The sequence below is a fragment of the Eumetopias jubatus genome, unplaced genomic scaffold, assembly GCF_037043125.1.
Source record: "Eumetopias jubatus isolate StellerSeaLion01/CBP00866 unplaced genomic scaffold, mEumJub1_p1.0 scaffold_3, whole genome shotgun sequence".
NCBI classification, from domain to species: domain Eukaryota; kingdom Metazoa; phylum Chordata; class Mammalia; order Carnivora; family Otariidae; genus Eumetopias; species Eumetopias jubatus.
This window is the reverse complement of record NW_028274809.1, coordinates 36,045,713-36,058,785: the sequence shown is the minus strand read 5'-3', so window position 1 is coordinate 36,058,785 and position 13,073 is coordinate 36,045,713. Positions and strand designations below refer to the sequence as shown.

The window sequence follows — 13,073 nt, the reverse complement described above, 5'->3', positions numbered from 1 at the left end:
TCTGAAATAATTTCCTTTTGGGGGAGGGAGCATGAAAATCTAGTTCTCTTACCTATTTCCAATAGTAACAAGGAAAGTAAAATTTGGCAAAAGTATTCTAATGTTATGATTTCCCCAAAAGTTATATTCCTCCATCTCCACTCAATTATAGCTCATGAAATTTTTCTAAGATCTGCTTTCCAGAACTATGTACTTTGTTTAAGGCGATTATAAATTACACCATTAACTGTCTCTACCTTGACATTCTTCTTGGCTGGTCCCTCACAGGTAGTCACACCAATGAAGACATGTAGATCGGTCGGGGCTCCCATTTGCAGAGGACATAAGCCAATTCTGGCTGAATGAGCAGAAAAGAAGTTTAAGAGGAGATGGAAAGACTCAGAGAACCGCTGCGAGGCCGGAGGGGACCGGGAGCAACGCTAACAACCCCCCCGGGGAGAGGGGCCCTACAAGGTCACGCCCACTACTAACTGCCGCCCTCACAAACACTAAAGGCTACCGTTGCCAGTTCCACTGCCCAGCCAGGCCGCTTCTGCGCTCTCAATTTAACCTTGCAAGCACTCCCCCTACCAAATGTCGGATGCCAATTTTTCCTTCCTCAAGCTCATCATTTCCAAAGTCTTACGCAGGTGGGCTGAATGTGGAAGGCCAAGTCCTATGTCTGCCCCCTAGCTGGGAGAGTCTGGAAATCTCGTTTTCAGAGCTCACCTGGGGGAAGCAGTTCCCAAACTTACATTAAGACTGGGAAATCCCTAAACGTAGCAAGTATATTCAAAACAACCTGGGCAGCCAGAAAATTTGAAAATGTTTTCTACGGGAGAGAATTAATATATTGAGGATATATGCTAAGGGCCGGGTGCTTTAAATAGATTACATTGTTTAATCTTCAACGAAGTAGATATTTTAACCCTCTTTTATTTTTTACTTTTTTAAAAGATTTTATTTATTATGTCAGAGAGAGAGAGAGAGCACAAGCAGGGGGACTTCAATCGAGTCCTGCTGAGCAAGGAGCCCCATGCAGGACTCGATTCCAGGACCCTGAGATCATGACCTGAGCGGAAGGCAGACGCTTAACCGACTGAGCCACCCAGGTATCCCTTTAACCCTATTTTAATGATGGGAACACTGAGGCTCAGAGAAGTTATTATTAGCTCGAGGTCATTTTGTTGGCAAAATGGAGAACATAGATTCATGTCTAGGATTTTTCCTTCAGAACTTTTCTTGTCTTACAACATACCTCTAATTTCCATTTCCCAACTGCTGACTCATATAACAGCAGTGGGCCAAGCAGTGGGGCAGAAGGGAGCCTGGAGCTCTAGGAGCTGGCAAGGAGGGGTGCATTAATTGCAAGAAAATTTAAAGACAATAATAAAACAGACTAAAAATAGGTCTACTTTACTATTATTATTATTATTGAAGATTTTATTTATTTACTTGAGAGAGAGCGAGAGAGCAAGAAGAGAGTGAGAGAGAGGGAGAGGGAGAAGCAGACTCCCCACTGAGCAGGGAGCCCAATGTGGGACTTGATCCTGGGATCATGACCTGAGCCAGAGGCAGACACTTAACCGACTGAGCCACCCAGGCACCCTACTTTATTATTTTTTTTTAAGATTTTATTTATTTATTCATGAGAGACAGAGGGGGGGAGAGAGAGAGAGAGAGAGAGAGAGAGAGAGAAGCAGAGGGAGAAGCAGGCTCCCAAGGAGCAGGGAGCCCGATGCAGGACTCGATCCCAGGACCTCGGGATCATGACCTGAGCCGAAGGCAGATGCTTAACCATCTGAGCTACCCAGGCGCCCCCACCCTACTTTATTATTATCATCATATAACAGCAAGTCCAAAAAATGTCAGCAATAAAATATTCCTTCTTGCTGAGGTGAACTGTTCCCTACTCCTTGGTACACCAGTATATATAAGAAGCCCCCAACTTAATTTCCAAGGTCTAAAAAAAGAAGGTTGTTTAGAAATTGTCATTGAAGTGTCTTAAACAGCTATATCTTCCTAGAATAGGTCATAAAGAAAAAAAATAGACCATTTAACACATGGTGTACCTGAGTACCTATCTTTTAATGTTATTTCTAAGAAAAAATGAGTTCTAATTTTCATTTTAGAAGTACATCTCTCCTCCCTTACTCCCTCCCACCAAGAAAGAAGTACATCTCTCTCAAGTTTGGCAGTGTGAGCAGAGGTTCTTTTACCTTCTAGTAGCACCAGAAGCTCTGATAATAAGGCAGAGCCTCCTTGGAGAGCCCCTTTGGTAGCTGTCTTGGCAAGGTGGTTTCTTGGTGGTAAGAAAGGAAGGAGATGCATCCCAGTAATTTATACGGTGGAATCGGAAGAAGTACCTCTTGAAGTTGGCACGAGGAAGACATTGTTTAAATGAATCCCCAGGTACAGAGAATTTGAGATCTTAGAATTAACTTTACCCCATCACCAAGCCTTATAAATTCTGACTCTTAAGTATTGCTCAAATAAGTTCTCTCTTCACCTTGGCCTATTCGGTTGCTAATATTATTTGATCTAGACTACTGCAGCATTCTGCTAGCTGCTCTTCCTTCCTGTCATTAGTCTCAGCTCATTCCAATCTATTATACACATAACTGTCAGAGCGATCCATGTAAGCATGAGTGAGATCACAAAATTTCCTTGCTTAAAACATTTCCATGACTTCCATGTCCTTCAGGAGATGCCACGCAAACTCCTTTGCAAGACTCAGAAATGTATTTAAGATAGAGCCCTTCCTGGCTTGTTTGGCTTCATCCTTTGTCATTCTTTAACTCAAACACTGTAGTATAGCTAATCCGCACTGCCTGCACTCTAAGTATGATGCTGTCTTAGGCCTCCTGCTTTGGCATATGTTGTTCATTCAGCCCCCTACCTCCTCCTATTCGTTGACCTCTGATAAGTCTTCTCTCTCTTTTCCAGATTCCAACTACATTAAGTACTCCATACTCTGTGCTCCATCCCGCAGTACTGGAGGTTTACTTTTATATAAGAATGTAAATTATAGAAAAATAATTGCATTCTGATCTGGCTTCTCCTACTAGACTCTACCTTTTTTTTTTTTAAAGCAGTGGCTATGTCTTTTATCTTTGCCACCCCCCTGTTTAGTGAAGTTTTTGGTACAGATATTATATACTCAATAAAATTTTTAAAAAATACATGCCAGCTACCCAGTATGCAAGCTGTCAAGGTGGTGGCAGTCTAGTAGTTAGGACAGGTCAAATTCATATAACTAAAACACAAGGCAGATGTGCCACAACCGAGGTTTAAATGAAATGCTTTGGTTACTTTAAGGAGAGAGCTCCCAGTTCTGGTTTTGGGGTGAGGTGGGGGTACAGAATTGAGAAGGATCAGGGGAGGAGATAGCATTCGAGATGGACTCTGACAAGAGAAATTTTAATACTTGGAGCTGCAGCAAGTATAAGGAATAGATTAGGTCACATACTGATATAGTAAAGCAGAGGGTATAACACAAGATCATAGAGTAGTCCCACCGAGCGTGTAAGAGAATATGGGAAAAAAGCTGGAGAAGTAGTTTAGGCTTTAAATGCTGGCTAAGGAGTCAGTTTTTAATTTAGAAGGCAACCGTAGTGTAATTAAAGGCAGTAATTAGCAGAAGAAAACTATTAGAGCAACTGTAATAGTCTGATGAGGAGTTACAAGGTCATCTTTGACAGGTAGTATAGTAGAGACAAGCAGAAAGACCTGGGTCACTTATTGGTGACATGATCTTGAATGTGTTATTTAAATTCACAAACCCCAAATTTCCTCATTTATTTCAAAAGAATGTTGTGATTAAATTTATGTAAAGAGATTAGCATAGTGCTTGGCATGTATCAAGTGCTTGAATTAATCAGTGATAGTTCAGCTGCAACTGATAAAAATTGAACTCAAATCAGCACAAGCAAATAAAGGAAATTATTAAAAGGCTACTGACAAGATCAATGGAACAGAATAGAGAGCTCAGAAACAGAACCACACGTAGATAATCAAATGATCTTTGACAAAGGAGCAAAGGCAATACAATGGAGCAAAGATAGTCTTTTCAACAAAAGGTGCTGGAACAAGTGTACATCCATATGCAAAAAAAAAGAAATGTAGACATAGATTTTATGCCCTACACAAAAATTAACTCAAAATGTAGCATAGACCTAAAAGTAAAATGCAAAACTAAAAAACTTCTAGAAGATAACATATGAGAAAGTCTAGGTGGCCTTGGGTTTGGTGATGACTTTGTAGATCCAAAGCTCAATCCATGAAAGAAAAAATTGAAAAGTGGGATGTCATAAAATATTAGAAATTTCTGCTTTGTGAAAAACATTGTTAAGAGAATGAAAAGACAACCCACAGGCTGGGAGAAAATCTTTGCAAAACACTTATCTGGTAAAGGACTGGTATCTGAAATCTGTATAGAACTCTTAAAACTCAGCAATAAGAAATGAAACAGTCTAATTGAAAAAGGAAAAAGATTTGAGCAGACACCTCACCAGAAATGATATAGAGATGACAAATAAACATATGAAAAGATACTCAACATCACATGTCATCAGAAAATTACAGAACAATGAGATACCAGTGCGCATCTCTTAGAATGGCTGAAAGCCAAAACACTGACAACACCAAGTGCTGACAAGGATATGGGGCAGTAAGAGCTCTCATTCGTTGCTAGTGGGAATGCAAAATGGTACAGCCACGTTGGAAGACAGTTTGGCAGTTTCTTACCAAACTGAACATCCTCTTACCATATGATCCAGGAATTACACTTCTTACAATTCACCTAAATGACCTGAAAACTTACGTTCACACACAAAAAACAGCGCACAAGTGTTTATAGTTTTATTTATGATCGCCAAAACTTGGAAGCAACCAAGATGTCCTTCAATAGGTGAATGGATAAACAAACTGTGGTATATGGATACAATGGAACATGATTCAGCAGTAAAGAGAAATGAGCTTTTATATCATGAAAAGACATGAAGGGCATACTGCTAAGTGAAAGAGGTCAATCTGAAAAGCCTATATGCTATATGATTTCAACTATATGACCTCTGAAAAGGGCAAAACTCGAGATAGTAAAAAGATTGGAGATTGCTAGGGGTTCAGTGGAAGGAAAGGGGGAGGGATGAATAAGTAGAGCCCAGGAGATATTTAGGGCAGGGCAACCATTCAGTATGATACTGTAATGGTTAGTATATGGCATTATACAGTTGATAAAATCCATAAAACATAAAACAAAAAAAAAGAGTCCTTAATGTAAATAAGCTATAAACTGTAGTTAATAATAATGTAAGAATACTGACTCTTAATTGTAACAAAAGTACCACACTAATGGAAGATGTTAAGAACAGGGAAACTAAGGTGGGGAGATAGAAGGAATATGGGAATTCTTTGTACTTTCCATTCAATTTTTTCTATAAACCTGAAACTTCTCTGAAAATAAAGTTATAAATTTAAAAATTCACTAAGCAGTATATATAAAATTCATGCACTGTAATAAAAAATGAAAAAGTTGTGCTTTAAAAAAAAAATGCTACTCAGGTAATTCCCAGAAACAAAGACAGCCCAGACCTTTAGGGACTAAATCTGGGAATTTGATTTCTCTTTTCTTTTGTTTTCATTCTCTGATAGGTAAGCAGGTTTTCTTTACCTGCTTTAGGTATAGCTTTAGGAATAATGATGTTCCCCACTCCCTCCACCCAAAAAGGCCTAGACTGATATCTGAGGCTGGTGACAGTGTGGGGAATCTGAGATACTAAGTCATCTGAGAAATCATAGTGAAGCCTTGAACAATGGTGACCTGTGTAACATGATAGCAAACAACAGGCACTACTGTTGCCTACAGTAAGAAGATGAAAAAGGAGCCTAATGAAATTTTAAAAAAACTAAGCTTAGGGGGCGCCTGGGTGGCTTAATCAGTGAAGTGTCTGCCTTCAGCTTGGGTCGTGATCCCAGGGTCCTGGGATCGAGTACCACATCAGGCTCCCTGCTTAGCAGGGAGCCTGCTTCTCCCTTTCCCACTTCCTCTGCTTGTGCTCTCTCTCTCTCTCTCTCTCTGTCAAATAAATAAATAAAATCTTTAAAAAAAAAACACACAACCTGAACTTATTTTCAAATTATAGATTCATGTGACTTTATTCCTGAGATATTTTCACTGGGTATAGGATTCTGGGTTGACAGTTCCTTTCTTTCAACACTTGAAAAACATTTATTTCCTTCTGACCTCCACGTTTCCGGGAAATTTGAAATTTGCTGTCATTTCCATTGTTTTTCTCCTATAGGTGAAGTGTGTTGATGTCAAATGAACAAACCTTTTAGAATCTCTAGAAGTAAGAGAGTTTTATTTGAGCCCAAGTTAGGACTGCTGTGGGGGATACACAAACTTCGCAAAGAAGAGAGTGCTCCTGCAAAGGAACATTTGGTGTAGGGTTATATACTTTTTTTTTTACATTAAAAAGTTACAGGGACGTGGCGAGGCTGGGCCAGCCTGGGTATCGGGCCTGGGGCGCTCTGCTTGGCCGCTCGGTGGGCCAGCCCTCCGCACCCGCCGTCAAGCCCCCGCCGGGCCCCACGGCCGTCAAGCCTTTCCAGTTTGGGGCGGGTCCGGAGAATGGAGATGGAGTAGTCTCTTGAGGCAAGCTTCTCGTCCAGCGGTGCGGTGTCAGGGGCTTCAGTATTTCTGCCTCCGGCTCGCTCCCGTATCTTCAAGATAATCGTGATCGGTGACTCCAACGTGGGCAAGACGTGCCTAACTTACCACTTCTGCACCGGCCGTTTCCCGGAACACACCGAGGCTACTATCGGGGTGGATTTCCGAGAACGTGCGGTGGAGATAGATGGGGAGCGCATCAAGATGCAGTTATGGGACACAGCAGGACAAGAACGATTTAGAAAGAGCATGGTACAGCATTATTACAGAAATGTCCATGCTGTTGTCTTCGTGTATGATATGACTAATATGGCTAGTTTTCATAGCCTGCCATCTTGGATAGAAGAATGCAGACATTTGCTAGCCAGTGACATACCACAGATTCTAGTTGGAAATAAATGTGACTTGAGAAGTGCCATTCAAGTACCTACAGACTTGGCACAAACATTTGCTGACACACACAGTATGCCTTTGTTTGAAACCTCTGCGAAAAACCCCAATGATAATGACCACATGGAAGCTATATTTATGACCTTGGCTCATAAACTTAAGAGCCACAAACCATTAATGCTTAGTCAACCCCCTGATAACGGAATTATTCTGAAGCCCGAACCAAACCCTGCAATGACATGCTGGTGCTAAGTAACAGTCTTTATTATACTATCTAATTTTACCTAAGAAATGCTTTTGAAGTATGACACTGATAAGTCATAAGATTTAATCTCAAATATAATGGATCATCCTGACATTTTACTATTTATCATTGTCATGCTAATTTTTGTATTTTGTATCTACTTAATTACATTTGTCATTGTGACAACACAGGGCAAAAGTTGGTTTTCACGTGTGGTTGAAAATGAAGTAAAGGTAGGATGAATTAGACCATCTTCCCATTGAGAGCCCAGTGAAGGAGGCTTCAAATGAGAGCACGATGGTATTTTAGGAGTAAAGGACTGTTCAATCCTGTGTTCTGGGATTGAAAAAAAAAATTAAGGCTTTAGGACATACTTACTAGGTATGTTCTTTGGGAAGTATTCTCAATAGGACAAAACTGGTATTTGCCTCTCACTGGAGTTCTGTCTTTGTATTATTGATGTATTTAATTGCATTATTATTGGTACATTTGAGAGCCAAGACTGTATTTAGTTCCAGTGTGGGGAGAAGGCATAGAATATTTTCTGGTTCTCAGTGCATAAAGAATGACTTCCAGTGATTCCAGATGCTTGATATTTCTAATCAATATATCAATCAGATCTATAGAAGTCATTGTTATTTTTAGAAAAATAATTTGAATTGTTTTCTTACTAAATTCTATTAGAATATGCAAAAGCAAGTCTGACTTTAATGTAAATGAAGAGATATAATAAGGTGCTTTATATTTTATTTTGATATCTTTACTGAAAAACCAATTGAAAGCATTGGAGGAGTTGTAACTTGGGGGGAAATAGGTAAATGTGGTTCCTGGCTACCACAGGAGACCTGTTCTCTTAGCTTTTAGTAATTTCAAGCTGTGTATCTGGCATAGTATCTCTTGCTCTCCCCCACAGTCAGTCAATTTAATGACTAAAGGTTGAATTAACAAATCAACTTCTATTTGGATTGTAGCTCTGAAGGCATACCTCTAATTCCTAGGAGTCTACATATATTTCTGTAATAATATTGTGTTACAGTGTTTCAGTTTTTAAAATCTTTAAATTTTATGGTCACAACAAGCTATTCCTCCTCAGTATGAAAAATAAAGTAGATATTGAGAAATACCTTGTCTCTCTCCCTCAGTGGTGTAAAGAATAGTTCAAGAAATTTCTTACCCTAAGTATGTTTATTTTAAATTTAAGACTTTGCACGTAGAAAATAGTAAGTTTGCATACAAAGCTATTACATGAATGGAACATAAGCCATGAACTTTAACTGAAGGGTGCACATTCATTACTTCTGATAGATTGCTGTCCTTGATATTTTAGAGGTAATTAAGCCAAAAGATGATTATACTCATAATATTTTCAGAATGTAGGAAATCAAATATGTAATCTAATCTAGTTTAGGAGTTTTGTTTAATCATCATGGTGATCCTAATTGGATAATTTAATTATAAAAACAAGGTAATGCTATTAAATGAACTGAAAGAAATAATTATAGGAAATAATTATTCAGTTTTAAATATTAGAGCTTAAGGAAAAACAAGTTGGCTTTATCTGTGTTTAGGGAGATTAATCCAATTTTCCTATCATGCTAGAATTAAAAATGGTTAGAATTTAAATTGTTGATTTGTAACTATTTTGTAGTAAAACAATGACAACTGTGCTAATTGTGGTGGGTGTAACAGTTTTTTAAAGAAGGGAATCTGTTTGTTGCTTTTAAAACATTTTCTAAAGTGTGGGAAGAAAGTTTACAAAACTTCCAAGCACATTTATGTTTTTAAGTGCTGTTAAAATGGTTTAAAAAATAATTTAACTGTTTCTTTTTATAAGAACGTAATGTAGGTATCCTTTACAGTTCTGTGAAAGAACTTATTTTTTCACTTTAATATTTATTAATTTTAAAATATTTGTATCTCATTTGCAATGATTTACTGTTTTAATTTTTTTCTACATAGGTTTTTATTTTTTAAAGAGCATACTTATCAGTTGAATGGGGATAAAAATTTTAGATATTTTCCAGAATATTTATAAAACACTTCCTTGTTGAGAAACCACTTCCAGAATGGTGGTTATCAAACAAATAATTATAAATTTTTAAAGCACAAGTCACAACATTTTGTAACTCCTGTGTGAATTTATTTTAATTGTGATCCTTAATTGAAAACATCAGGTATCTTTTGGGAAAGTCTTAATTTGAGATCAACCTAAGGGAGCTAATCCAGAATCTAATGTAGTTAGCTATTAATGACAATGCTTTATTGACATATATTGCTAATATGTTTCCTCATGGAATCTAAAGTTAAATGATTTCGTTGTGGAATAGTGTCATTGTAACATTTCTTTATGAAGTTCAATAAACCAGCTTTGCCATAAAAAAAAGTTACAAATTATTAGACAAAGGACATTTCAGAAAGTTGCAGACCTTACGTTTCTAGTATATGCAGGGCTGTATGACTATGGGAATCAGGGAAGTTTCTTTCTTTTTCTTTTTGTGTTCAGAATGCTCCTTTTCGGTTATTTTAACAAAGGAGATGTAATAATGTGTGCTTGGAGCAAGACCCCATGCTTTGAGGTTTTGTCGAGTTACTTTGACTTTGGGAGCCCAGCAGCAAGGCTCACAAACATTAAAAGTTGAAAATTTCCTTTATCAGGTGTCAGTTCTTTCTGGATGCTGTCAAGATTTTTCCTTTGTCTTCAGTTTCCACAAGTTTAACTATGATGTAAATTGGCATAGATTCTTTTTATTTTATCCTGTTTGGGGTTCATTCAGATTCTTGAGTCTATAGGTTATGCCTCTTGAAATTTGGGAAATTTTTAGCCATTATTTTTTTTTTAAAGATTTTATTTATTTATTTGAGAGAGAGAGAATGAGAGATAGAGAGCACGAGAGGGAAGAGGGTCAGAGGGAGAAGCAGACTCCCCGCTAAGCAGGGAGCCAGATGCGGGACTCGATCCCGGGATTCCAGGATCATGACCTGAGCCAAAGGCAGTCGCTCAACCAACCGAGCCACCCAGGCACCCTAGCCATTATTTCTTTAAGTACTTTTCAGCCCTACTCTCTTTCTCCTCTCCTCCCAAACTCTAATGACACAAATGTTAGATCTTTTGTGAAAGTCTCACAATCCCCTATGGCTGTTTATTTTTTTAATATTTTTTCAGTCTATTTTCTCTTTGTTGTTCAGATTGGGTAATTTCTACTACTTTATCTCCAAGTTCACTGACTCTTTCCTCTATTTCCTACACTGCTTTTGAGCCTACCCACTACGATTTTTATGTAGGTTTTTTTTTTTTAATCTTCTATTGCATTGTTGAAACTTTATCTCTTTGTTGATGCTTTCTATTTTTAAATTTTTTTTTAAGATTTTATTTATTTATTTGAGAGGGAGAGAATGAGAGACAGAGAACACAAGAGGGAAGAGGGTCAGAGGGAGAAGCAGACTTCCTGCTGAGCAGGGAGCCCGATGTGGGACTCGATCCCGGGACTCCAGGATCATGACCTGAGCCGAAGGCAGTCGCTTAACCAACTGAGCCACCCAGGCGCCCCTATTTTTAAATTTTTTTTCAAGTGTGTTTGTAATTGCTTGGTGCAGCATTTTTATCATTGCTGCTTTAAAATCTTCACCAGAGAATTCTAACACCTCTGACATTTCACTGTTGGTATCTATTATTTGTCTTTTTTCATTCAGTTTGAGATTTACCTCATTCTTGGTATGGCAAGTGGTTTTCAAACGAAACCTGGAATTTTTCATATTATATGATTCTGTATCTTATTTAAACCCTTGGTTTTAAATGTTGTCTGATGCCCCTCCAGCAGGGTAGAAGGGTTGTTACCCTGTTACTGCCACGTAGTGGTAGAAATCCAGATTCCCTGCTTGGCCTGCTCTAACAATCAATGGGAGGGAAGAACTCCTCATTACTACTGGGTATAGACAGATGTTCCAGCTCTCCACATGGTCTGTAATGACACTGTGGTAGGTTTGGCCTCATTACTGCTGGGCAATGGTGAAAGTCCTCCATATGGTTTCCACTGACAATGTGGAGAAAGGAGAAGGCTTGTTACTGGTGATGGAGATGAAAGTCCAGGCTCTCTACATGGGCTTCACTAATACCACCCAAGCAGGGGTGTCGAGGCACCCCTTCAACCTGAGGGTAGAAGTCTAGGCTCCCCACTCAGCCTTTGCTTCTTGGGTGGCCCACAACTTTTTCTGAGATACTCTGCTGGAGGAGAGCCATTATTTTCTCAAAGTTTTTAATCTTGCCAGGCTTCCCCTTCCCTCCTGCTTTGTCTAGCAACAAAAACCTTTTCTTGAAACTTTTGTTGTTTATGCCTATCAGAGTTTCTGAGTTGCTGGATTCTTTAACTGTAATTCTGTAATATATGAGGTAAAAAGAAAATCTGGTGTATTTACTATCTTGTTATTCCTTGAGTCACAAGGTCCCTAGCCTGTCTGCTTCTTTTTTTTATCTTTCAGAGTCATCTTATATTTGATAGATAATGGCTTAGCCAAGTTTTCTTCACCTTTTATTTTATTCCCTTTGTGCTTAAGTTCAAATATCTCTGAATCCTTATATACCTAGAGTAGAATCTGGGTATGGTTGTTTTAAAATATGTCCACGAGACTTCATGATGTATCACAAAGCTGTAATCATCAACACAATATGATGCTGGCACAAAAACAGACACATATGTCAGTGGAACAGAATAGAGGACCCAGAAACGGACCTTCAACTCTGTGGTCAACTAATCTTCAACAAAGCAGGAAAGAATACCCAATGGAAAAAAGACAGTCTCTTCAACAAAGAGTGTTGGGAAAATTAGACAGCCATAGGCAGAAGAATGAAACTGGACCACTTGCTGACACCATACACAAAAATAAACTCAAAATGGATGAAATACCTAAATGTGAGACAGGAATCCATCAAAATCCTAGAGGGAAAGAAGGCAGCAATCTCTTTGACTTCTGCCGCAGCTACTTCTTCCTAGACATGCCTCCAAGGGCAAGAGAAACAAAAGCAAAAATGAACTATTGGGACTTCATCAAGATAAAAAGCTTTTGCACAACAAAGGAAACAGTCAACAAAACTAAAAGGTAACCTACAGAATGGGAGAAGATAGTTGCAAATGTCTTATCAAATAAAGGACCGGTAGCCAAAATCTATAAAGAACATACCAAATTCTACACCTGGGGTGCCTGGGTGGCTCAGTTGGTTAGGTGTCTGCCTTTGGCTCAGTCATGATCCCAGGGAACTGGGATTGAGTCCCATGGTTGACTCCCTGCTCAGCAGGGAGTCTGTTTCTCTCTTCCTTTGCCCCTCCCCCCAGGCTCATGCACGCCCTCTCTCTTTCTCAAATAAAAAATTAAAAAAAAAAACAACAAAACCCAAAACAAAAAACTCAACACCCAAAAAACAAAAAATCCAGTCAAGAAATGGGCAGAAGACATGAACAGACATTTCTGCAAAGAAGACGTACAAATGGCCAACAGACACATGAAAAAATGCTCAACATCACTCAGCATCAGGGAAATACAAATCAAAACCACAATAAGATACCATCTCACACCAGTCAGATGGCTCAATTACCAACTCAGGAAACAACAGATGTTGGTGAGGATGTGGAGAAAGGGGAACCCTCTTACACTGTTGGTGGGAATGCAAACTAGTGCAGCCCCTCTGGAAAACAGTATGGAGGTTCTTCAAAAAGTTAAAAATAGAACTACCCTACAATCCAGCAATTGCACTACTAGGTATTTATCCAACGGACAAAAACATAGTGATTTGAAGGG

At 38.8% G+C, this 13,073-nt stretch overlaps 1 pseudogene; it reads left to right on the top strand.

Annotated features, from left to right (window-relative positions):
- Nucleotides 1-6,595: 6,595 nt before the first annotated feature.
- LOC114225404 (ras-related protein Rab-33B pseudogene) lies at nucleotides 6,596-7,291 on the top strand (annotated as a pseudogene).
- The last annotated feature ends 5,782 nt before the right edge of the window (nucleotides 7,292-13,073 follow it).